General features: G+C 43.5%; 1 protein-coding gene and 1 non-coding gene across 7 annotated transcripts in view; both read left to right on the forward strand.

Annotated features, from left to right (window-relative positions):
* The window catches only part of Caln1 (calneuron 1), a 477,612-nt gene that overhangs the window by 411,831 nt on the left and 42,512 nt on the right, over window positions 1-23,269 (forward strand). The gene's annotated exons all lie outside the window — the stretch shown is intronic.
* LOC147005361 (U6 spliceosomal RNA) lies at window positions 1,632-1,739 on the forward strand. The gene has a single exon (XR_015047042.1). It is a non-coding gene; the product is annotated as a U6 spliceosomal RNA (small nuclear RNA).

Genomic DNA, 23,269 nt, shown 5'->3' on the forward strand with positions numbered 1-23,269 from the left:
AATTTACACAGATGTCTAGCTTGCTGAGCCAATGAATTTACTGGAGTTACTGATGAGATTGTGGGTGAGGAATTGTTTGCAAGAGCGGGGATGACAGACGTAAAGGCAACTGTATCACTAAAAAGCCCACCTCAACATGGGTCATGACTCATAAAAACTGCATCTCTGGAGCTCTCTTACGACCTGCAGCAGCTTGGCTAGTTAGAGTCTCCTCTTCAGCAGTCATTTACTGCTTGTATAGCCTTGGCATGCCCCCCAGGGGTTGTCTATAAACTTCAGATGGCCCTCAGGGACAGTTTATAATGTTCTAGTTTTCCCAGACTTGGAGCATTTGTTCACATACTGAGTCTCATAGTCCCCCCTCCCCCCTCCATGAAAGAATGTTTCAATTCTGGGAAAGTTGATCCAGCATACAGAATAGCAATGAGGTAGGGAGAAATGGCAGATGTTGGATATACTTTGAAAGAGTAAGAGTGTGTAACAGAGGAGAGTTATGGCTGAAACTAAATTCTAATTTAAGATTTGCGTCTGAGAAGCTGGGGAGATCGACTTGATATTCACTTAGATGCCTGGATTTGTAAGAGAAACTAGAAGTTCAATGTAACGTCTGTCTTCTTATTGCTGTGACCATATTTGACATGAAACCACTTAAAGCAGAAACAGCCTTGTGGTTTGAGGCAATACAGTCCACCATGGTGACTGTGATGGGGTGCATGTTCATATCCATTTTGGATCAGGAAGCAGAGAGAGGGCCAGAAGCTGAGCTGCACTATAAATCTCAGGTCTTCTCCCAGCCCCGCCCAGTGACCTACCCCTTCAAGCTAAAGGTTGCACAGTCCCTAAAATAATACTCTCAGGACCAAATGTTCAAATTCATGAGCCTCTGAGGGAGCATTTCACATTCAGACTATAACTTAGAACATGCTATTATTGGAATAGAATGCCTGTTAGATATTACATCCATTCTTTATTATTATTATTATTATTATTTATTATTATTATTATTTAATTGCTGTGACCAAAACAACTTAAAGAAGGAAAGATTTATTTGCATCACAGTTTGAAAGTACCAGTCATTGTGGTAGGAAAGACATGGTGGCAGGAGCATGAGGTAGCTGGTTACATTGTATCCACAGTCAGGAAGCAGAGAGAGATGGATGCTAGTGCTCAGCTCATTTCTCCTTTGGGTAGCCTAGGGGTTGATACTTCCCAAATTCCAGGTGGATCTTCCTACCTCAGTTAACTCCAATCTAGATGATTCCTTATAACCATGCCAAAGGTGTATTTCTTTGGTGGTTCTAGACCCTCTCAAGTATATAATCAATTTTGACCATCACAGACATCTAAGTGGAATTTGAGGAGACAATGAGATACACAAGTCTGGAGTGCAGGCGGATTTCTGAGTTCGAGGCCAGCCTGGTCTACAAAGTGAGTTCCAGGACAGCCAGGGCTATACAGAGAAACCCTGTCTCGAAATACCAAAGTTTCCAACCAATGTTGCACTTGCAATGCATTCCTGAATGTCAACCATGGAGCTGGAGCAGTAAATCTCTTGCAATTGAGACACTGGCAAGAGATGCATCCCATAAACCTGCCAAGCAAATAGAGACACCAGCAAAAGAGATAAAGTAGTGCTCACTATAATGGCAGCACATATACGAAAGTTGGAGTGGAATGGAAAGATAGCATGGCCCTTCTGGAAGTATGACACACAAATTCATGAATCAGTCCATATTTAAAAAGAGAGAGTGGTAGGAAGCCCTGGAGTGTGATGTCCTGTGGAAGGAAGCAGTTCCAAGCGCCAAAACTCCTCAAGGTCAGATTGTCACATCAACTTCCTGAGATTCGGGAAGTGTAAATGCATACTCAACACCCCCATACACTTATCAGTACTGTCCCTTCTGATTCTCAGCATTCATGTGGCAGTTGAAGTGGATTGCTATCTACTGACAAGTGGAAGAACAAATGAACTGTCATCTGTTGCCATGGAGTTCATTAGTGACCTTGACTAAGAGTGCTGGATGTCATGAAGAACTACATGTGTGAGAGACCTAGGGAAGAGACTTTGCAGATAATAAGCACACTATGTATTCTTGGGATGAATTTAGCTGTTAAGGTGAGACAAAAGGTAGGGTGGGAGCTGGAAGGGACATGGGGTGAAGATGAGTTTAGATTTCTATTTTTGTTCTTGAAATGGAAGAAAAATGACAGCTCATTTGTATGCGGATGGGAAAGATCCAGTAAAGGGGAGAACTGATGGAATTTGGAAGAAAAAGGAGTTCCAGAGAAAGGAGCAAGGCTGTGTTACATCTCACAAGGAAGACTGGTTCTAGTAGGGCACAAAGAAGGGAAGGCAAGGTACTAATTTGGAAGCTTGGTCATTGCTGTGGTTTGTATGCATTTTGAGCTGTAAGAGTTTATATAATGAAGGCTTAGTCCCCGGTGGGGTGCTATGAGGAAGTCAATGTGGTTCCCAGTGAGGCACTATGTGGAGGTCAATGGTACCTGTTTTCCTCTGCTATAACGTAATACCTGGTGGTTTTATCTTATTTTTTAAAAGGTATATTTTGCTCACTCTTTGAGTGGATCAAACTTCAAAAGTAGGCAAGCCCTTTGCATCACAACATGGTAGGTAGCATCATAGTGGGAGCGTACAAGATGGAGAGTCCATACTTCAAGAGAAGAAGCCAGGGAGCAGAGAGGAATTAGCATTAGCACTGCTCCTTTATTTTTATTTTTTTTAGTTCATTTTACATCCTGGTTGCAGCTCCCCTCCTCCCTCCTCCCCTACCAGTCCTAACCTCACAAATCTCTCCCCTCATTACCCATTTGCCTTTTCCTCAGAGAAGGGGAATCCTCCCTTGGGTACCACCCCCGACCCTGGGAGATCAAGTCATTGCAGGACTAAGTGCATCCTCCTCCACTGAGGCCTGACCAGGCAGTCCAACTAGGGGAAAGGGATCCAGAGTCAGGCAACATAGTCAGAGATAGCCCCTGCTCCAATTGTTAGGGGACACAAATGAAGACCAAGCTGCACATCTGCTACAAATGTGTAGGGAGCCTAGGTCTAGCCCTTCATGCTCTTTGGTTGGTGCTTTAGTCTCTGTGGGTCCCTATGGACCCAGGTTAGTTGACTTTGTAGGTCATCTCGTAGTGTCCTTGACCCCTCTGCTTTGCTCCCTTCTGTTCCCCACTGGTCCACAAGTCTTCCTGAGCTCTGCTTAATGTTTGTCTGTGGTCTCTGCTTCTATTTCCATCAGCTGCTGGGTGATGCCTCTCAGAAAACAGTTATGCTAGACTCCTGTCTGTAAGCATAGAGAGTATTGTTAATAATGTCAGGGGTTAGCTCTCTCCCATGGGATGGGTCTCAAGTTGAACCAGTCAGTGACTGGCCATTCTCTCAGTGCCTGTTCCATCTTTATCCCTGTGCATCTTGTAGGTAGAACATATTTGGGGTTGAAGGTTTTTTGGGTGGGTTGATGTCTCCCTCCCTCCACTGGAGGTTTAACCTGGCTATGGGAGGTGGCCATTTCAGTCTCCATATGCCCTGGTGGTAAGAATCTCAGCTAAGGTTGCCTCCATAGACTCCTGGGGGCCTCTCTCACCTGAGATCTCAGACTAGTCCCAGAGATGTCACACACACACACACACACACACACACACACACACACACACCATTTTCTGTTTTCTCTCCAAGCCCTCTCCCCCTCTTTTAAAAATTTATTTATTCAGGGCCCAGTGGTTAAGAGCACTTCCTGCTCTTGTAGAGGATCCAAATTTGGTATCCACCATTCATGTCAGGCAGCTCACAACCACCTAAACTCCATCTCCAGGGGTTCTGTTTCCTCCTCTGGCCTCTGTGGGGCTATGTGCATCTGACCACAAACAGACACACAAATAAAATGTAAACACAAATCTTTAAAAATAAAAGTTGATTGCACATGTGAGAAGCAAAGGGATGGATGATGGGAGGGGGCAGTGCACACGCCATGCACGTAAGTGGTGGTCAGAAGACAACTTTCAGGAGTCAGTTTGCATCTCCCACCATATGGGGGCATGGTCTCCTGTTGTGTCTGCATGGTAGTCCATGATGCTCCTGTTTCTGCTTCCCATCTTGGAGTGTTGGGACTCCAGATGTTTGACACTGTATCCAGCTTTTTACATAGGCTACAGGGATCTGGGCAAATGTTTTTTGTTTTGTTTTTACCTGCTGAACCATCCTTAGTCTTGTTATCATTCTTAATGTTTTATTACAATTAGTTAGTTGGTTAGTTAGTTTTTTACTTATTTGTGTTTGGGACACTGCAGTAATGGTGTGTATATGGAGGTCAGAGAACAACTTGCTGGAGCTGGTTCTCTCTTCTCATGGTATGGATCTTAATAATTAGGTTCAAACAGCCAGCCCTTTTACCCATTGACCCATCTCTGTCCCCATCCCTGCTCTTTTGTGTAAATTCACCTTTGGGGGCACTAATTCCTACTGTGGGATCAGCTTGAGCTCCCCAGAGGGCGCTGTACCCAATTACCTAAGCTCCTACCACCAGGCCCCACTTTTCCTCCTCTCCCCCTTTTATTTTTTATTAGATTACAAAGATGCAAATTTCCATATAACACTTTCACACTGACGGCTTCCTTTTGGTGTGCCACCCTGCCCATTGTTTCTGTCATCTTCCTGCTCGTCATTGCCACTTTAAATATTCCCATGCCAAATATTCTATTCCTCACTACCCCACCTCCATCCTGTAAGCCCTTTTATTCCCCTCTCCTTGCCTGAGTTATAGTTTCCGAGCCCCCCATGAAAATACACATCTATAAATTCAGAAGTTGGGGTTCACATATGAGAAATAATCTGTGGCATTTGTCTCTCTGTTCACCTTGCTTAGTGCAATATTTTCCAATTCCATCTGTTTCCCTGCAAAATTCACCATTTTTTTCCTCTTTGTAGCTGAATTGAAATTCCACTGTGTCTAATCAATGGTGTCCAACCTCTTGAAGTTTCCCCACCTCCTTCTCAGACCAGGAACACTGTGGACCAAGCTTTCATTAGATGAAGTTTGTCTGTTTATTTGGAGAGGCAGAAGCCATATTTGAATTATAGTTCAGGACTGTGTTTCTAATAGAGAGGCCTTGGGGGACACAGTCATATGGCATACTTATCTATATCCTAGCTAGGGCATTGGCACATCTGCAGGCAAACGGATGCGAAGTGATCTTCTTCATCCTGATTGGATGTTGGGGAACAAGATGAAAGAGCAGAATGGACATAGGGAAGAAGAAATTTTGTGAGCTGCACTGTTAAGGGAGAGATTTTGGGAATCAAATATGATATGACCCAGTGGCTGGGCAGTGATGAAGGCACCATTGAGAATGGGACACTGAATTTACAATGGCATTGTAATGATTAGTGTCGTCAACCTGACAAAAATCTACAATCATCTGGGTTTCATTCATTGAAGTTGAAAGGCATGCCCCTTGTGGGTGGTGTCATCCCTTATGCAAGAGATCCTGGTGTGTACGAGGGTGGAGAGATCAGGACTGGAGCTATGGCTCAGCATTTAAGAGCCCATACTTCTGTTGCAGTGTTATGGGGATATTGGGTGAGGGTGGTCATTTTATGGTACTGCCCAGTTCATTCAAGTGGTATGGACAATAAGACCCACTCAGACAGGAAAGTAATGTGACAGTTGAGGAACCACTGAGATACTGTGACAGCGTTCTGAAGCAGTGGATATGACACCAGAGGCATTTTCTGCAGAGGGTCTCTGACAGAAAGCAACAGTGCCAGATCCTGGGCCCAGCTGATAGGGTGAAAGCAAGAGTTATAAATCGACACAAAATTAAAAATGCATATCAACCACAGGGGGAAAGAACAAAATGATAAACTTTATTAAAGCATTAAAAGATAAACAGTTCCCATCTAGAGCTAGGAGCCTCCTGCTACTCTCCCACCATCAACACCCATTCTCCCCCACCCCCCACCCCTCGATACTGTTGGAGCAGGGCTTTGGGTAGGACTTTTTCTAGGCTCCCAGAAGACCTCATGCCTCCAGATTCTCTCTCCTTTCTGATTGGTCCCAACCTGAGAATCCTGGCTTGGAAGTGTTCTTTTATTCCCCCTTGAGCCACTTTGTAACAGTTGTAATCTGCTGAAGACTCTGGACCCTGCAACAGGAACTATCCTTTCTTAAAGGGTCCAGTCCCTTTTGTTTTCCAGATTGGCTCAAGTGTCACCTACCTCTTTCCAAAGGATCTAAGTTCAATTCCCAGCACCCACTTCAGACAGTTTATAGCCTAGTAGACGTACATCCATTCATCGCTGGCTTCTGCTTCTGGCTGTCATGTGACCAGCTGACCGGAGCACCTCCTCCTGCTGAGATTTCCCCCACCACCATGAGCGATTATAAATGGAATTGTGGGCCAAATAAATCCTTTCTCCCTGGAGTTGCTTTTAAGGGTTTAGTTTTCTTTTTGCTTTTGTTTGTTGTATCATAGCAGCTCAAAAATTAAGACAGGTATACACCCAACCCGGGGACTGATTAGTCTCGAATTACACCTAGGTGTGTGTGTGTGAAAGATCCGAGCAACTGGAGAGCTGAATGACAATGGCATAGCCAGTGTTTTGAGGAAACTCCCACAGGTTAGCGACTCTTGGCAGAAGCTTTATGGTAATTCACACTAATTGGAAAAGGTGGTCATTCAGCACTAGCAAATACATTGAATATTTTTAAAGCTGTTTGATTCATTAAAATTTTATTTGGTAATTGATGTTCTGCTGGGTCTTGTGAAAGCGAATAAATAAAGCTGTATTTAATTAGCTACAATATTTACTTCAACACTTAATGAGCCAACAGCTATTAAAGAGTTTGTTCTCTTAAGTGAATCACAAATCTCCCTGCAATGTTGCTTACCTTGTTGGCTTAATCATCCCTTCAACAGGTGTGCATCCTCTGCCAGTCAAGGGTCCAGACCCTTGGATGGGAAAAAGAAACCAAATGTGAAGAAAGCATGGCCTTAAACATCCGTGCAGTTGAAGGCCTGGGGATGGGGGATGACTCTGAGGTAGAGTCATAAAATACAATACCCAAGTGAATGCTGGGACATGGCTCAGTGGTAGAGCATCAGCCTAGAATCCTCCAGTGAGGGGCTAGGAGTGAGACTCAGTGGTAGAGCCCCTGCCTAGAATCCCCCAGTAAAGGTAGAGCACTTGCTTTCTTTCCCCACTGAGAAACCAGGTTGTGGCTCAGTGGTCTACTAGGATAGTGTTTGCATGGCACACACACAGAGACCTGCATTTAATCCCAGTATTGTAAGACATCAAAACCACTTTCGTTTGACACATATTCCATGCTTCGTATGTTTTCAGCGAGGTATGGCGACATACATCTGTCATTCTCCTACTCAGAAGACTGAGGCAGGGGGATTATCATAAATCAAAAGACAAACCAGGTGACATAGTAAGACCTTTATCAAAAACAAACTAACAAAAAAAAACTAATTAAAAGAAAAAGGCACATCACAGCAAAACACAGGATTTAAATATCATTAAAACTGGAATTCCATTGGGTACCAAGCAGTTCGTCTCTGCAACAGCACAAGACCCAACCCAATTGCCCACTAATTAATTCAGAATAAGTAAAGTACCAGTTAATGAGATTTGACCAAATTTTATGCCTTTTCTATTTTCCTTTTATCAGAATCATCCCTCATCCATTTTTCTCCTGAGTACTTTCCTATTTACCTTGGTTGATTGGTTATATGACTTTTTAAAAATGGAGTTTGTATTTTCTTCCTAATTATCAAAGTAACAAAGATTCAATATATTTTGGGAAAATATTGAAAGCCAGGAGGCAGGAAGAGAATGATTACACTATTCAAAGACATTTCATTTGGGTTTTTTTCCCTCTAAAAATTAATCTTTAATTATGAATCATTTCCAACAAAGACAGATGTGAAGAATTATAAGAACACAGACTAATGTCAGGATTTTCTATCTCTGTATAAATATCTATATATTTCTATACTTGCTTGAAGGTGACCTTTGTTTTCAGTTACCTAATTTTTACTGTTATATATTAATTTTAGTGGTTTGTGGGGTCTGGTGGTAATTCTCTCCATACCTGTTTTATGTATATAATCTATACATATAATGATCAAATTATTAAACACTTAGTATCTAATGTTATTATCTACTTAATAATTTGCATTTCTTTGGCAGTAATCTTTGAACTCCTCCTTCTGATACCCTCCCCTCTCCCTCCTTCCTTCCTGCTTTCCACTTCTGCCCCCTCTTTCCATTTCTCTCCTCCTCCTTTCTTCCCTCTCTCCTTCTCTCCCTTTTTCTTCCCTCTCTCCTTCTCTCCCTTTTCCTTCCCTCTCTCTCTTGCTCCCTCCTTCTCTTCCTTTCTCCCCCCCAATCCTCTCTCCGTCTCTCTCCCTTCCTCCCTTCCTCCTTTTTTTTTTTTTTCTCTTTTGGTGTTCCTGAAGATGGAGCCTATGGTCTCCTATGTATTAGGCAAGTTCTGCACAACTGAGTCATGCCCTGGCCCCTCTTGAGGAGATTCTAGACAGGAACCCCCTCTGAGGCACACCGCAGTCCAGTACAGGAGCAGATGTCATTTCCAGGCCCTCGGCAGCATTTACTATTTGTTATTTTAACAATAGCCACTCTGATTGGGGTGAGATGGTGTCTCCCTAAAGTTCTAATTTACATTTCTGGCACTTCCCATGCTCATTGGAGTCTGTCCTCCATCATGTGAGAGCTGTTTGTCGAAGCTGATGTTTCTCCCTTGAGGTCTCAGCGCAGAGCAAGTCTTGGATCCGAGGTAGCACAGAGGACTCTTTTGTGGACCATAAGAAGGAAATCTAACCAGCTTCTTTAAACACTGATTTTTAACATGGATTTTATGTCCTATAGGGTTTTTTCTAGGATGGGACTTTTATTAGACTTTTCTCCTTTGCTGTAACAACAGAAGTAAATCTCCCTTTTATAGGGATAAAGAAAATTAAATGAAAGGCAGTAATTAAATCATGATAAAAAACAATATGCCTTTGGAAGCCAGGGAAGTGGTCTCTCTCTCTCTCTCTCTCTCTCTATATATATATATATATATATATATTATATATATTATATATAATATATATATAGAGAGAAATAGATATAGATATAGAATATATATATATATTTTCCCCTTTGTATGTTTACCATGGTGTCTACCAAATTAGAAACATGATGTAATTTTGTTTCTGTAGCTGGGATAAAAACACTGACAACAAACAGTTGGAGGCAGTGAGAAATTTATTTTATCTCAGAATTTCAGGTTATGGTCATTACTGAAAAGAAATAACAGTGGCAGGGATTTGAGACAGCCGGTCACAGCAATCACAGTCAAGAGCAAAGAGAATACGAATGATTGCATGCTTAATGCTCAGCTAGCTTTCTCTATTCTTATGCAGTCCAGATCCCCAAACCAATCCATGGTGCCACCTTCTTTCTAGCTGGATCTCCTCATATCAATTAACCCAGTCAAGATAATCTCCCGTAGACCTGCTCACAGTCCAACCTGCTCTAGACAATCCCTCACAGAGAATATATTCCTAGGTGGTTCTAGTGTGTGTCAAATTGACAAAACTCTCATAATTGTACTTTGCTTGGTGTAATATACATACACATATATGTATGCATGAATTTTTTTTGTCATTCATGGAAAGTGGTTCCTGTGTTCAAAGACAGACACACAAGGTGATAGAGATGATCTGTTTTTCTTCCCTCTGTAACAGTTCTCTGTACCCGACCCAGATGTTGCTCTTTGGCAATGCACATGGGATGGATGGGCAACCTTGAACATGAGCATTGCATTGGCTCATAATGCTTTTCCATGGGGCCATCTGTGCTTGATGGTCTTTATCTGTGACCAGAGGTGCACATGGTCTAGATGTCAGTCATTATTTCTCTGGACAGAGGCTCCTGGAAGATTGCTCTGACACTCCTGCTGCATACCTTTCAAATGTGACAGTGTCTGGACTGTCTGGACGTTCTCAAAAGTTTTATAACCTGATGATGGCCTGCTGACCCATTCTTGACTTCCATCATGGCGCCGTGCCTTGTAGGCCATGTCATAGTGACTGGTACATTACCATTATGGGCTCAGTTAGGACCCAGAGTGGCCAGTCCCTCCTCTTTTCACCCAAAAGCATTCATGTGAATACAAAGCTAGATTGCCTGAAAAGGTAATTCTGGGAAAAAAATGTTCTAGTCTAACATCTGTCATAGTTGTGTTCCTTATTGCTGCAACAGAGTACCTGACAAGAAACAGTTTAAGACTATGTATATAGTACATGTCTTAAATCTCAGCGCTTGAGAGGCAGAAGCAGGTAGGCCTGTGTGAATTCAAGGCCAGCCTGGTCTACCAAGTGAGTTCCAATCCAGTCGGAGATATACAGTGAAACTTTGTCTCAAAAAATAAAATAAGATAAAAAAGCCTTTAAAGGGGAGGAAGGTTTATTGTGGCTCATGGTCTGAGGGGATACAGTCAATCATGGCAGGGGGAAGGCATAGCGGCAGAAGCATGAGGCAGCCACTCACATTGCCTCTGCATCCCGGAAGCAGAGATTAATGCTTGCTGATACTCAGCTCGTCTTCTTGTTTTTATTCAGTCCAGGACTCCATCACATCAGATGGTGCTGCCTATATTGATGGTGGTGTTTTACCCAGGGTTCTTTAGAGTAATGGAATAGTAGACTCTGGTCTACTGGTCTACTATAAAAGCTTGGAAATTCTGATTCTGTTTTCAGCAAAGGAATCAGCAATAGCAGCAATAGGGCAGATCTACTCTGTGGCAAGAGGAAGACCAAGTATGTAAAAGGCAAAATAACCTTCCTCCTAATAAACCCTCTTATCTCTAATATGCATTTAGATGAAGGGTACCACCCAATATCGGGAAGGATCTCCCCACATCAAAGCAGTCAGGATAGTTCTTCAGGTGAGACTCTTTACTCAAATGATTCATTTGTGGCAAGTTGACATTAAAACCAGTCATAGTGGTGGGTCATCTTTTCAGTCGACCTAGTTCAGACAGTCCTTTACAAACAGTCTCTGAGGTGTGCATTTCATGTTGACAATCGCTATTAAACATCAAACACCCTTCACTGATACATAGTCAAGTTTGGAATGAGAGGAGGACCCAGGAGATCACATGAATTTGGAGCCTCTCTTGATGAAGTCCATGATCAGAGTCTTGATTTCATATAGCCATGAGGTCAATCAGAGGGCAGAGGATAGAGGAAATCACAGTTCATAGGGAGATCAAATGGGAATACTTACAATCTTTGCTTCTAAAAGTAGCTGCAAGTGATGCAAGGACAGGACAGGGATCAGTCAAAGCTTCATATGCATGGATTACTTATACCTCTCAGAAGCACTGTACAGGCCAAAGAGTCATTCTATAGCTCATGATTTTAGAGGGTTTAGTGTGTGATCTCCATGACTTGCATGCTTAGGCAGAACATCATTGTGCAGGACCGTAAGGTGGAGGGGCTTCTTCACCTATGGCGGAAAGCATATCAGAAGAGCAAGACAGAAAGATACCGGTGATAAGACCTGCCCCCCCCCCAAATATCTACTCCCTCCAGCTTAGCCCCACCTCCTAAAGTTCCTGTCACCTCTCAAAATAGCTCCATCATCTAGGGTTCTGTGTCTTTACACATGAGTACCTGGAAGGGGGGGGGGTTGCATTTAACCAGAACGCAAAGGAACAAGTGAAAAATGATGTCCAATCTGAGAAGCACTTCTCTGTATTCAAGTAAGCTTGCTCAGTTTAAGCCAATACAATTCTGCTATGATTTCAGTCTGTTTTCTCACATGCCAAGACTCGGCAGCTCCTTGGCTTGATTCCTTGCTAATGTGAACACAGAATGCAGTGTTCCTGTGAATGTGGCATTCTCCTCATAGCCGCTGAATCATCAGGAAAATGGCTATTACTTATTCCACCCCTTTCCATTTCTAATTATTGTTTTGTGTTTTTATCAAACAACTCAGTGAAGGATCTTTTGGTCCTTGGACCTTTCTCCAGTAGAAGGAGTGAATTAAACAATTTATTTTTCATTAACATTAATGCCTGGGGCCATTGCCTGGCTTGTCTCTGCTTCAGCCTCTGGCCTGATTAAGTGTGCATGAGTAACTGGGCCAAGAGGAGGAGGAGAGGACAAAGAAACTTGGGAGACAGTTGTCTGCAGACAGAAATGAAGGACCGGTTAGAGCAGACAGATAACAACTGTGATATGCCCAAGGTAAAACTAGCAACCAGAAATGGGGACTATAGCAGCCCATTCAACCCTTCCAGACCCACCCTTGACTCACAAACTGAATTCTTATGCTTGCAATGTTTCACTGCCTTGAATTCTTAACTCTGAGCAATGCAATATTGATTTCAGTGGTGCTAAAGGCAGGAAGCTACATAAAGAATGTATGGTCAAATGCTGTTATGTTGCGGGAGGCCTGAAGAGATGGCTCAGCAGTTAAGAGTTCTTGCAGAAGACACAAATTCAGTTCCCACCATCCTCGTTGGGTGGCTCACAACTACATGTAACTCCAGCTCTAGATGATGTAGTGCCCTCTTCTGGCCTCCACACACACTGCACACACACACACACACACACACACACACACACACACACACTTTTTAATCTAATATTTGGAAATGGGGAAATGGCTGAGTGGATAAAGTGCTTGCTATGCACTCAGACTTTTTTTATGTGAGTTCTAGGAGTTTAACTCAGGTCCTCATTACCCTGCCCAACATCCCCTCAGATGTCTGCATTAGGAGAGTACATCTTTTAAAGACTCTAACAATGGAAGGACTTTATCAAGTGTAGAAAAGTTTGGCTGCTATGTGCTTAGTATTACCAATACAAAATAAATACATAAATATGGATAATCAGGAATTTGTCTCAAGAGTCTTTGCTTCGAACCGTTTTATTCTGCACTATCAGGATCTCTCTATCTCTAGTTTCAGTTATCTTGGTTACTTTCCTATTTCTATGACAAAATACCATGACCACATCAAGTTATAGAAGAAGGGGTTTATCCAGCGCTTACTGTTTCAGAGGGTGAATCCATGAACATCATAGCAGGGAGCATGGCAGCAGACAGGCAGGCATGGAGCTGGGCCAGCTACTGAGAGCTTACAGATTGAGACACAACATCGAAAGAGAGAGAGAGAGAGAGAGAGAGAGAGAGAGAGAGAGAGAGAGAGAGCCTACCCCCCCCCCCAGTGACACCGACAAGGCCATACCTTCTAATCCTTCCAAAACAGTTCCATCAACTAGGGACCAAGTACTCAAATATATGTACTTGGTACAGTAAACATTCTTGTTATGGCCACCACAGTCACCCAATACTGGGGTTACAGACATGTGTAGCTGTGCCCACCTTTAATATGGATGCTAGGGATTCAAGCTTAGGTTCTCATAATTTCACAGAAGTGATCTTACCCATCGAGCCACCTCCCCAGCCTCCTTAGTGCTTGAGTCTTTTGAAAAGGAGACAATGTATAAGATGGTGTCTTAGTAAGGATTTTACTGCTGTGAACAGACACCATGACCAAGACAACTCTTATAAAGGACAACATTTAATTGGAGCTGGCTTACAAGTTCAGATTTCAGTCCATTATCATCATGATAGGAGCATGGCACTGTCCAGGCAGGCATTGTACAGGAGTAGCTGAGAGTTCTTCATCTTCATCTGAAGGCCACTAGGAGAAGACTGGCTTCCTGGCAGCTAGGATGAGGATCTTAAAGCCCACACCCAAAATGACACACTTCCTTCACCAAGGCCACACCTCCAAATAGAGCCACTCCCTAGGCCAAGCATATTCAAACCACCATAGGTAGCAATCCTATTTTACTATAAAGGTAGCTGATGACCCAGGATCTAATTTTTTTCAGCAATAAAATGATCAGAGGATACAGTTTTGCTGTAGTCATCATTCTTAGTATAATCTGTTACTATCAACTATGGGTGGGGTTTCTTGTATGTGTATGTGCGTATGGCACACATACATGCATCTATGGTGTTCACATGTATGAGTACAGGTGTATGTACAAGTACCCATGTTTGTCTATGTTCATGCATGTGGAACCAGAGCTTGACATTGGGAGTGTCCACCTTATATGCTAAAGTAGGGCCTTTTGCTGAAAGTGGAGCTCAGCCTATCCTTGAGATGTCTTTGTGTCTGACTTCTGAGTGCTAGGATCTTAGGCAGGGCACCATGCCTGCCCCACATGTGCCTGACTTCTGGGATCTAAACTGAGCTCTTCATGCTTATATAAGTGAGCACTCCGAGAAAGTTCCTCATTCCCAGTTGGGCGTCATCCCATTTATTCCTTTGGAGATGTCTGGCATGCATGCTTGCACCTCTGCATTTATGTATTTGCTTATTTATTTATTATTTTACTTATGATGGTTCTGAGACAGAGTCCTACAACATAGCTCAAGCTGGCCTCCAGTTTGGTAATCCACCTGCATCAGCCATGTCAGGACTCCAGCCATGTCCACCACACCTGACTTCTACCTTTATAAACAAACACATAGCTAAGAGGGAAAATATTAAGTAACTTCCCACCACCCTAGAGCCCTAGTGATCCAGGATTTTTCCTTCGCTGATTATCCAAACAGTATTATACAGTACAGAAAGCCCAATGCTAAAGTGCACTGTCATCGCCAATATAATCGAGTTAGTGATCTGAGTGTTATTATGAGGTGAGCATATAACTCCAAACTTGGTAATGCTGAGGTTTTGAAATTGACTTATAAGCTCCTTGGGAGCTTATGGAAGTTCCAAATTAGTGGGATCAAGGTTCGGAAAGCTCCAGTTGGCTCTATTACTACTTCCTTTTACCTCTCCAAGGTTATCCGAGGGTCTGTGGCAAACAGCTTGCAGGCATCCTTGCACAATGAATGAATACTCAGAAACTGATGTGCCATTCCTTCCTTCTGGCTGCACTCCAGGCAGCACAGCATTTTTGTTGGTTGGTTGTTTGTTTTGTTATGTTAGAATCGGCTGTAAATGGAATATCTCGCTTTGGGACCCCACTAAGCAGGCTACCAGCATCACAATTGTCTAAGCCACAGGAGGGAAAGAAACACCCAATAGCTCTGTCCTTTTTCTCCGTTTTATGAAACAGATCTCCTGTCCCTATGAGAATGGGCTCTGGGTTTCTGAGAACTTGGGCAAGATGACAGCTGTGGGCGTCAGAAGAGATATCTAGAAGGAATCTATAGGGAATCTACTCTGATGAGGCAGAAAGCCCCTTCTTGGGAAGTTCCAAGCAGTGGCCCCCAGCCACCCTTGCTGGAGACAGTGATGTTTTCAGCTTTAAATATCTCCTTCTTCATGGCTCAGATGTAATTCTGTGCTGCCCTGCATCAATCACATTTGTACTTGTGACTTTTTTTTTTCTCGCTGTGAGAACATACCTGACAAGCATAAACTTGGGGATGGCTTTATTTTGGATCACGGTTCTAGAGAATATAGTAACTGTCATTGTGGAAGCAGAGACACAGCAACGCCAGAAGCTGCTCCTATTACATCTGCAGTCTGGAAGCAGGGGGTGAGACAGGAAGTGCAGCCGGGTTAAGGCCCGCCTCTAGTAGCCCACTTCCTTTTAAAGGTTTCGCAACCTTCTCAAATGATGTCAACAGCAAAAGACCAGTTTTCAGATGCATGAACCTATGGGGGCATTGCATGTTTAAATCCCAATACCATCCTTCAAATAATTTTGTCCTTTGGGCACAAGGAAGCCTGTTTGATGTATCTAGCCATCTATAGCCTCCCTAAATAAAGTGTGAGCCAGGAGCCTTTTCTGATGATTCAGAACCGAGGGATAGGTATCTGACTAAGTTGGACTGGGAGCCATTGATCTTGGAATTGGTGATTGATTGTGGCTAACTAAAAGATCCCTTGAACCATGAATTGAATAAACTTTGAACTGTCCCAGAAGCAGATAGATATGAGGGTCTTATAGCCCCAGATAGGAGGAAGGAGGGGAGCAGCTGTGCTTTCTGTTTTCAAGTGGAAGTTGTCCCCCTAGTTGTGAAGAGTGTTGTAGTCTTTATTTCTCTCCCAAGACTCCACGGTACCCCCACATAGCCTTATAAAACTGCCTCTTGTTTGTCAATTAAATCGATTCAAAAGGCTCTCTGAAGCTTTTCGTTTTGTTTTCCTGCAAATGTCCTTACTGAGAGGATAAGTGCGCTGAGGATATTATTTTGGACCTTTTTAAAATTGGCGTGTGCGTGCTTGTGTGTGCGCAGGCATGCCACAGTGCTCATGTGAAGGGAAGAGAACAATTTGCAGGAGTTGATTTCTCTCCTTCCATCATGTGGGGCCCAGGGATTAAATTGTATACTGGAATGGTTCTAACCTCTTACAGCATGTTGCAACACACACACACACACACACATACACACAGACACACACACCTTTCTTAACATGCTAAGTACTGATCCCAGAGCCTGACAGATGCTCAACCACTGGGCTATACCCCCAGCTTGCTTTTTACTTTTAATTCTGAGATTGTGTCTCTCCGTGTTGATCAGGTTGGCCTTGAGTTTTCAATCTTCCTGCCTCAGCCTCCTCTGGAAGCTGGGATAGCAGGCATGCAGGCCCAGGCCAGGCTACCTTCTAATCATGAAACCTACATTGATCCATCTCCCACAGGGCCACTGTGCACTTTAAATAGTTTACATAGGCCAGGGTGGTGGATGGCAGGCTTTCTGGCCATGTGCGCGTGTGACTGATTCATACATAGTCTGTTGCCTTCTGCAGATGAATCATCACCTTGCCAGGTGTCAGACTCCTACTGAAATCCCAGTGGCATCTCTATGTGCTCCTGCAATATGCACATGTCAGGGAGAAGTCCAAGCAGGGTTATGTATATATGGGGAGAAATCAGAGGACAACTTGCAGGACCCAGTTTTTTCCTTCTACCGTAGGTTCCAGAGATTGAACTCATGTTTGCTAGCTTGGTGGCATGGGAGACATCTTCACCTTATTTTGGAAGGACTATGTCTCTCACTGAAGCTAGGACTCACCAATCAGGCTAGACTGGCTGGCCTGTGAGGTCCCAGGAACCTCCTGTCTCTGCTTCCCGGTGCTGGGATTAGAGGCTGCTATCACTGTGCCTGGACCTTACCTGAGCACCAAAGATCCAAACTCCAGTCCCAGTGAAGCAAGGCAAGCACTTTACCAAAAGAACCATCTCCCCATCCCCAGTTACACCACCTTTTCTTCTCATCGGAGCTGAAGGGTTTTAATTAGGACCTTCATGTCAGAGGGACTGCATGCATTGTATGCTCAAACTCGCTGCTGCCAGAGATCTGAAGTCTGGAGGGAAGCTGTTCTCCATCAGATGAAGGAATCTCAGAACTATACATGCACACTGTCAAGAGCTGTTGCTTCCTTGCTTCAAGATGGCAAAGTCCACTCTATTTTCAAATCATGGGATGGCATCTACTGAAATTGTTAGCTGACCACTATAAACTGCAGCCCCGACAGAAGCCACAAGGAATTCGGTTCACTTTTACATCTATATATTTGGGGATTTTTTTTTCTTATTGCATTAGAAAGACCTCAAGTCTCTGAGGTTCTAGGGTGGGTTGGTACCCAGGGGAGACAGCTCGCTTCTTAGAGGTGAAGAGGAGAGGGGATGGAGGGAGAGACTATCTGAGGGAGTCTGGGAGAGGGGGCTATGATGGGAATGTAAAGTAAATAAATAAATAAATAAATAAAGGGATAAAGAGAAAGACTTTAAGTCTCAAAGTATATCTAAGATAAACATCTCTTAAGATATATTACTCGCTGGGCAGTGGTGGCGCATGCCTTTAATCCCAGCACTTGGGAGGCAAAGGCAGGAGGATTTCTGAGTTCAAGGCCATCCTGGTCTACTGAGTGAGCTCCAGGACAGCCAGGGCTACACAGAGAAACCCTGTCTTGAAAAACCAAAAAAAGAAAAAAGAAAGAAAGAAAGAAAGAAAGAAAGAAAGAAAGAAAGAAAGAAAGAAAGAAAGAAGGGAGGGAGGGAGGGAGGGAGGGAGGGAGGGAGGGAGGGAGGGAAGGAAGGAAGGAAGGAAGGAAGGAAGGAAGGAAGGAAGGAAGGAAGGAAGGAAGGAAAAAAGAAAAAGATATATTACTCAATTAACAACGAAGAGTAGACAGGCAGATTTTTAGGACTTTTTTTTAATTGTGTGTGTGTGTGTATGTGTGTGTGTGTGTGTGTATGTGTGTGTGTGTGTGTGTGTGTGTGTGTGTGTGTGCTCACCCATGCGCAGAGGCCCACAGGTGCCAGAAGAGGGCATCCAATCTCTTGGTGCTGGAGGTACAGGCAGTCCTGTGCTGCCTGATATGGGGAGCAAGAACAGTGCTCACTCCTAACCTCTGAGCCACCCTGCCAGTGCCCAGGATATTTTTCTTTTTAAATTGAAGGACATTTTAGGGTATTGTTTCTATTGCCCTTCTTCACAGCTGCTTAGAGATATCAACCTTCCGTATATCTCCAACCTGTCATCTCTTCTCATATCTTTGTATCCCTAAATCTTTTTTTCCTGTGACAGGAAAGTTAATATTTATTTTGTCACCCAAGGAACTGAATCTATTTTATCAGCTGTGAATTTCTTCTTTACTGACTATGTTCTTTGGAGTGGTTTGTATTTTTGTTTTTTGTTTGTTTGTTTGTTTCTCAGGGTTTTTTGTTTGTTTGTTTGTTTTTGAGAAAGGGTTTCTCTGTATAGCCCTGACCTTCCTGGAATTCACTCTGTAGACCAAGCTGGCCTCAGACTCTGAGAATTCTGCCTCTGCCTCCCGAATGCTGGGTTTAAAGGTGTGTGTAACCATGCCTGGCTTTTTATTTCAACATCATTTCTGATCTGTTAAAACATTGGGTTAGGGGTATTGGCTTTGCTACTTTCCTCGTTACTACAGAAAAATACTTGGCTAGAGCAACTTAATGAGGAAGGGTTTATCTTGGCTCACAGTTTGGAAGCCCAGTCCTTTACAGTGGGGGGAAGTGAGGGCAACAAGAGTATGAGGTCCCCGTTTAACCTCAAGGAAGCAGGAAGAGATGGGATACAGGCACTCAGCTTGCTTTCTACATTTGATGCAGTCACATGATGCAGCCTGTAGGTGGGGTTCATCCGAGGCCAAGGTGGGTCTCTCTACCACGGACAGTTTAATCTAGATAATCCCTATCTGAGAGATGGTCAGAGGTTCACCTTTTCCGTGATTCTAGACGTTGTCAACATGACAGTATTATTCATCCTATCAATCTTCCAAATTATAGCTCCCAGCTGTTTCCCACTGCAACAGTACACAATGTGGAAGCTTGCAATAAAAGGTCTTTAGTCTAGCCCATGGCTACCCCAAGGTCCTCATGGTGCCCCGCCCGTCGGAGTTGATGCATTTCTTACATAACTTTCCTCATGTTGACCCTGCAGCTGTGATCACTGCCTGCCTTTTCTTAAGTACTTAGTATGGAGTTGTTGGTTTTATGGCCTCCATTATCTTGGTTTTTTTTTTTTTTCTATAATGTGTTTGTTTTTCTTTGGCTGATTAAAATTTCACAGGCAACAAATAAAACTTAAAAGGATGAGGCCAGGATGTGTAATAGAATCCAATAAATACAACATTACACGGCTTAGCCTTGGGCTCAGCTTTAGATCTCAGAAGCTATGCCACCTGCTTTGGCTGTGACCTGTTTGTTAAGAAGGAGAGAGAGGCTAGGGGCCGGGCAGATGGTAAGTGCTTGTGATCTAGGCATCAGGACCTGAGTTCTACCTCCAAGGGTCCTGTAAAAAGACAGGCATGGTGACCTGCATGTGTAAGCCCAATGTTAGGGAAGCAGAGGCAAAAGGATCCTGGGACTCAGCCACCAGCCATCCTAGCCAAATTAGTAAGCTCCAAGGCATTAAGACATCCTATATTTAAAAAATATGTAAATTAAACATTTTTATATTATAAAAAGTCCTACATTTAAAAATAAGGCAGGTGGCTCCTCAGGAGCATCTCAAGGTTGGGTTCCATATATATTACATATGTGCACTTGGGCGGGCGCGCGTGCGCGCACACACACACACACACACACAAACACACACACACACACACAGAGTTGAGACTATGGCTTAACAGAGTCTGCTTTTCCAGCTTTGTTTCAAAAATGACAAGCTCTGTCAATTCATACACGCCGTGTTTCTGATCTTGTAATTAAGGTACAAGACCACCATCCATAACCACAGGCCTTGTTCAAGAGCCAATGGAGCAAACGGAAAGGACATAGTTGTTTGCCTGCATGCTGTATCCCTAGTCTGGTCCCAATAACAGGAGATGGCAAAGCTCAGGCATGGGTTATACTGTAGAAGCAGAGTCCCCCTAGGGAATCACCAGGGGCCATGTTTGTGGTTTGGTTCCTCAAACAGAGAACTGGACCACGTTTCCTTATGCTGTATCTGTGTCCCAATGACTAAAGAGTGACTTTAACACAGTCTGCTTTTGTGACACAGTTAAGTATAGAGGACCATAGTGAAGCTAGAAGAGGTGGCTGATCCCTGTGGGGTTCCATCTGAGAACCAGAGTAAGGTCACAGGTAGTCTAAGCTTGGCTTCTAAAAAAAGAAATAGCCAATTTGGTTTTTTGTTTTAAAATATGTGTGTGTGTGTGTGTGTGTGTGTGTGTGTGTGTGTGTGTGTGTATGTATGTATGTGTCTGTATCTGTGTGTATGTGGGTGCTCATGTGTGCGCATATGTGCAAACATGTGTGTGTGTGTGTGTGTGTGTGTATGTCTGTATCTGTGTGTATGTGGGTGCTCATGTGTGTGCATATGTGCAAACGTGTATGTGTGTGTGTGTGTGTGCTCCTGTGAACATGCATGTGAAGCCCAGACATCAACATTTGGGTATTTCCCTTAGCAACCTTTTTACTTTTTCTTTTTTTGAGTCAGGGTCTCACCCTAAACCATAAACTCACTAGTTCTGCCAGGCAGGAACCTCTGAGTCCCTGTCACTCCCCACTGCTAAAGCTACAGTCATGTGTGGCCATGCCCAGCTTTTACATGGGCGCTGGGGGATACAATCGACTCTCATTTTCACACAGCAAGCATTTTACTGACTGAGCCGTTTCTATGGCTCCTTAGTCTCACTTGTTGTTTTGTTGTTGTTGTTATTGTTGTTTTTAAGTATATTTTGTTTCTTACTTCATGTGTATGCACAGGCAAATGTGTGCCAGGCGATTCGTGTGGAGGTTAGAGGACAATTTAGTTAGAAGGTTAGGGGTTGGAAGGAGTCAGTTCTCATTTCCCATCATGTGGGTCCCAGGGAATGAACCCAGGTCTTTAGGCTTCACAGAAAGCACCTTTACCCACTGAGCCATCGTGTTGGCCCCTTCATTTCAATTTTTAATTCGGATCCAAGCACATACTTTCTAATTTTTAACATGGTTAATCATATTTCTGGAGTGTGGCTGAGAGGCACAGACCTCTAGATCCATATGAGAGTTTCTTCTCCACTCATTCTGCACTGAGGGAAAACAAGCCGTCTCCTCCCTCCAGTCTTCTGTTTCCTTATGCTCTGTGCGGTCACCTCCTTTCTTTTTCTCCTTCATTCAGTGTCTATCATATACCCTCCTGAACTCTCTGGGCTTTAACAATTGCCATTAGATCTTATTCAGTTCCCCTTTGAGCTTCCTAACATCAGCAGCAGCGCTTTGGTACCCTCGCTAACATGCCAATGACATTATCAACAGCCTGAAGCCATCTTCAATGTTCTTATGTCACTGTGACCCATTTCATCGGGGCACTTCCATTTGCTGTTTGTTTTTTCCTCTACACACAGAGATTTTTCTCAATGCATTGGATATTTTATACATTTCTCAAGACAGGTTTTCAAGACATTTGTTCAGTAAATGTTAATTGAGGCTCTGGTCTGGTGAAACCAGCCTGTGATCCCAGCTCCTCTGTAGACTGAGGAAGGAGGATTACAAATTCAAGTCCAGTCTGGGCAATTTAGTGAGACGCTGCCTCAAAAGCAAAAGGAGGACCGGGCTCTCGGTTCAGCAGTAGAGAACATGCGCAGAATATCCCAGTGTGGCTCAACAATATAGCACTTTCCCAGAATCCTCCAATGATGGGTTGGGGGCGTGGCTTAGTGGTAGAGCATCTACCAAGGATTCGGAAGAAAGCAAGAAGTGGGAGTGAGCTGTCAGAGGGCGTGAGGAGAAGGAGGGAGAAAAAGAGAAACGGGAGGAAGGGAGTAAGAGAGAGAGGGAAGGAAGGAAGGAGGTAAAGATGGAGGAAAAGAGAGAGCGAAAGCAGAGCATCAATGTTGCCAAGAAAGGTGGGAGGTTCTTTAATTCAATACTAGTCTGGAGTACTTAATATGAGCCCTGTCTCAGAAGTAATTGCTTGTCTTGGATGATGGGTAAATAGGGTGTACTGAAGGAGGCAAGTAACACGGAGGCCATCCATCCAGCTGCTGTGTGGAGTGCCAGACAGAAGCTGTCAAGGAAAGTTTCAAAGCATGAATGACATTCTTTTAAGGAGGAGAAAGCAGGTCTGTTTTCACTCTGAAGAGCTTAAATTTCACGGCTCTCGGAGAGAATTCTCTGTTGAATCACCTCTTCATCCGGGAGAAGAAATGGACACAGATAAGGAGAAAATGGGCAAGAGAGATGCTTCAGCAGTTAAGACCACTTACTCCTCTTTTAGGGACCTGAGTTTGGTTCCCGGGACCCATGTCAGGTAGCTGACAGCCTCCTTTAGCTCTAGTGCAAGGTGATCCGACACCCTTTTCCAGCCTGGATGAACAAATGCATGCTGCACGTAAACTCATGCAGGCACACACACATACACATAAATAAAGGTTAGTTTTCCTTTGGACTGGAGAGATGGCTCAGTGATTATGAGCACTTGCTGTTCTGGCAGAGAACCTATGTTTGGTTTCCAGCACTGAGGTGGTGATTTACAGCCATCTGTAACTCCAGTTCCTAGGGTTCCAGTGTCCTCTTCTGGCCTCTGCGAATACCCGCATACATGGGATGCACATACATATATTCAGGGAAGTGTGCATTCACATAAAAATAAAATAAACCTGAAATTTAAAACATATTTTAAAAGAGATGAACCTGACTCTCCTGCCATTAGCAAGTCTATCACAGTTGCATATTTTATTTGAACTACTTTGTATTTTTATGGCATTGAACACCTCTGATTGCATCTGATCCTTACCAA

The sequence above is a fragment of the Mus caroli genome, unplaced genomic scaffold (genome assembly GCF_978045245.1).
Source record: "Mus caroli unplaced genomic scaffold, Mus_caroli_1 scaffold_4, whole genome shotgun sequence".
NCBI classification, from domain to species: Eukaryota; Metazoa; Chordata; class Mammalia; order Rodentia; family Muridae; genus Mus; species Mus caroli.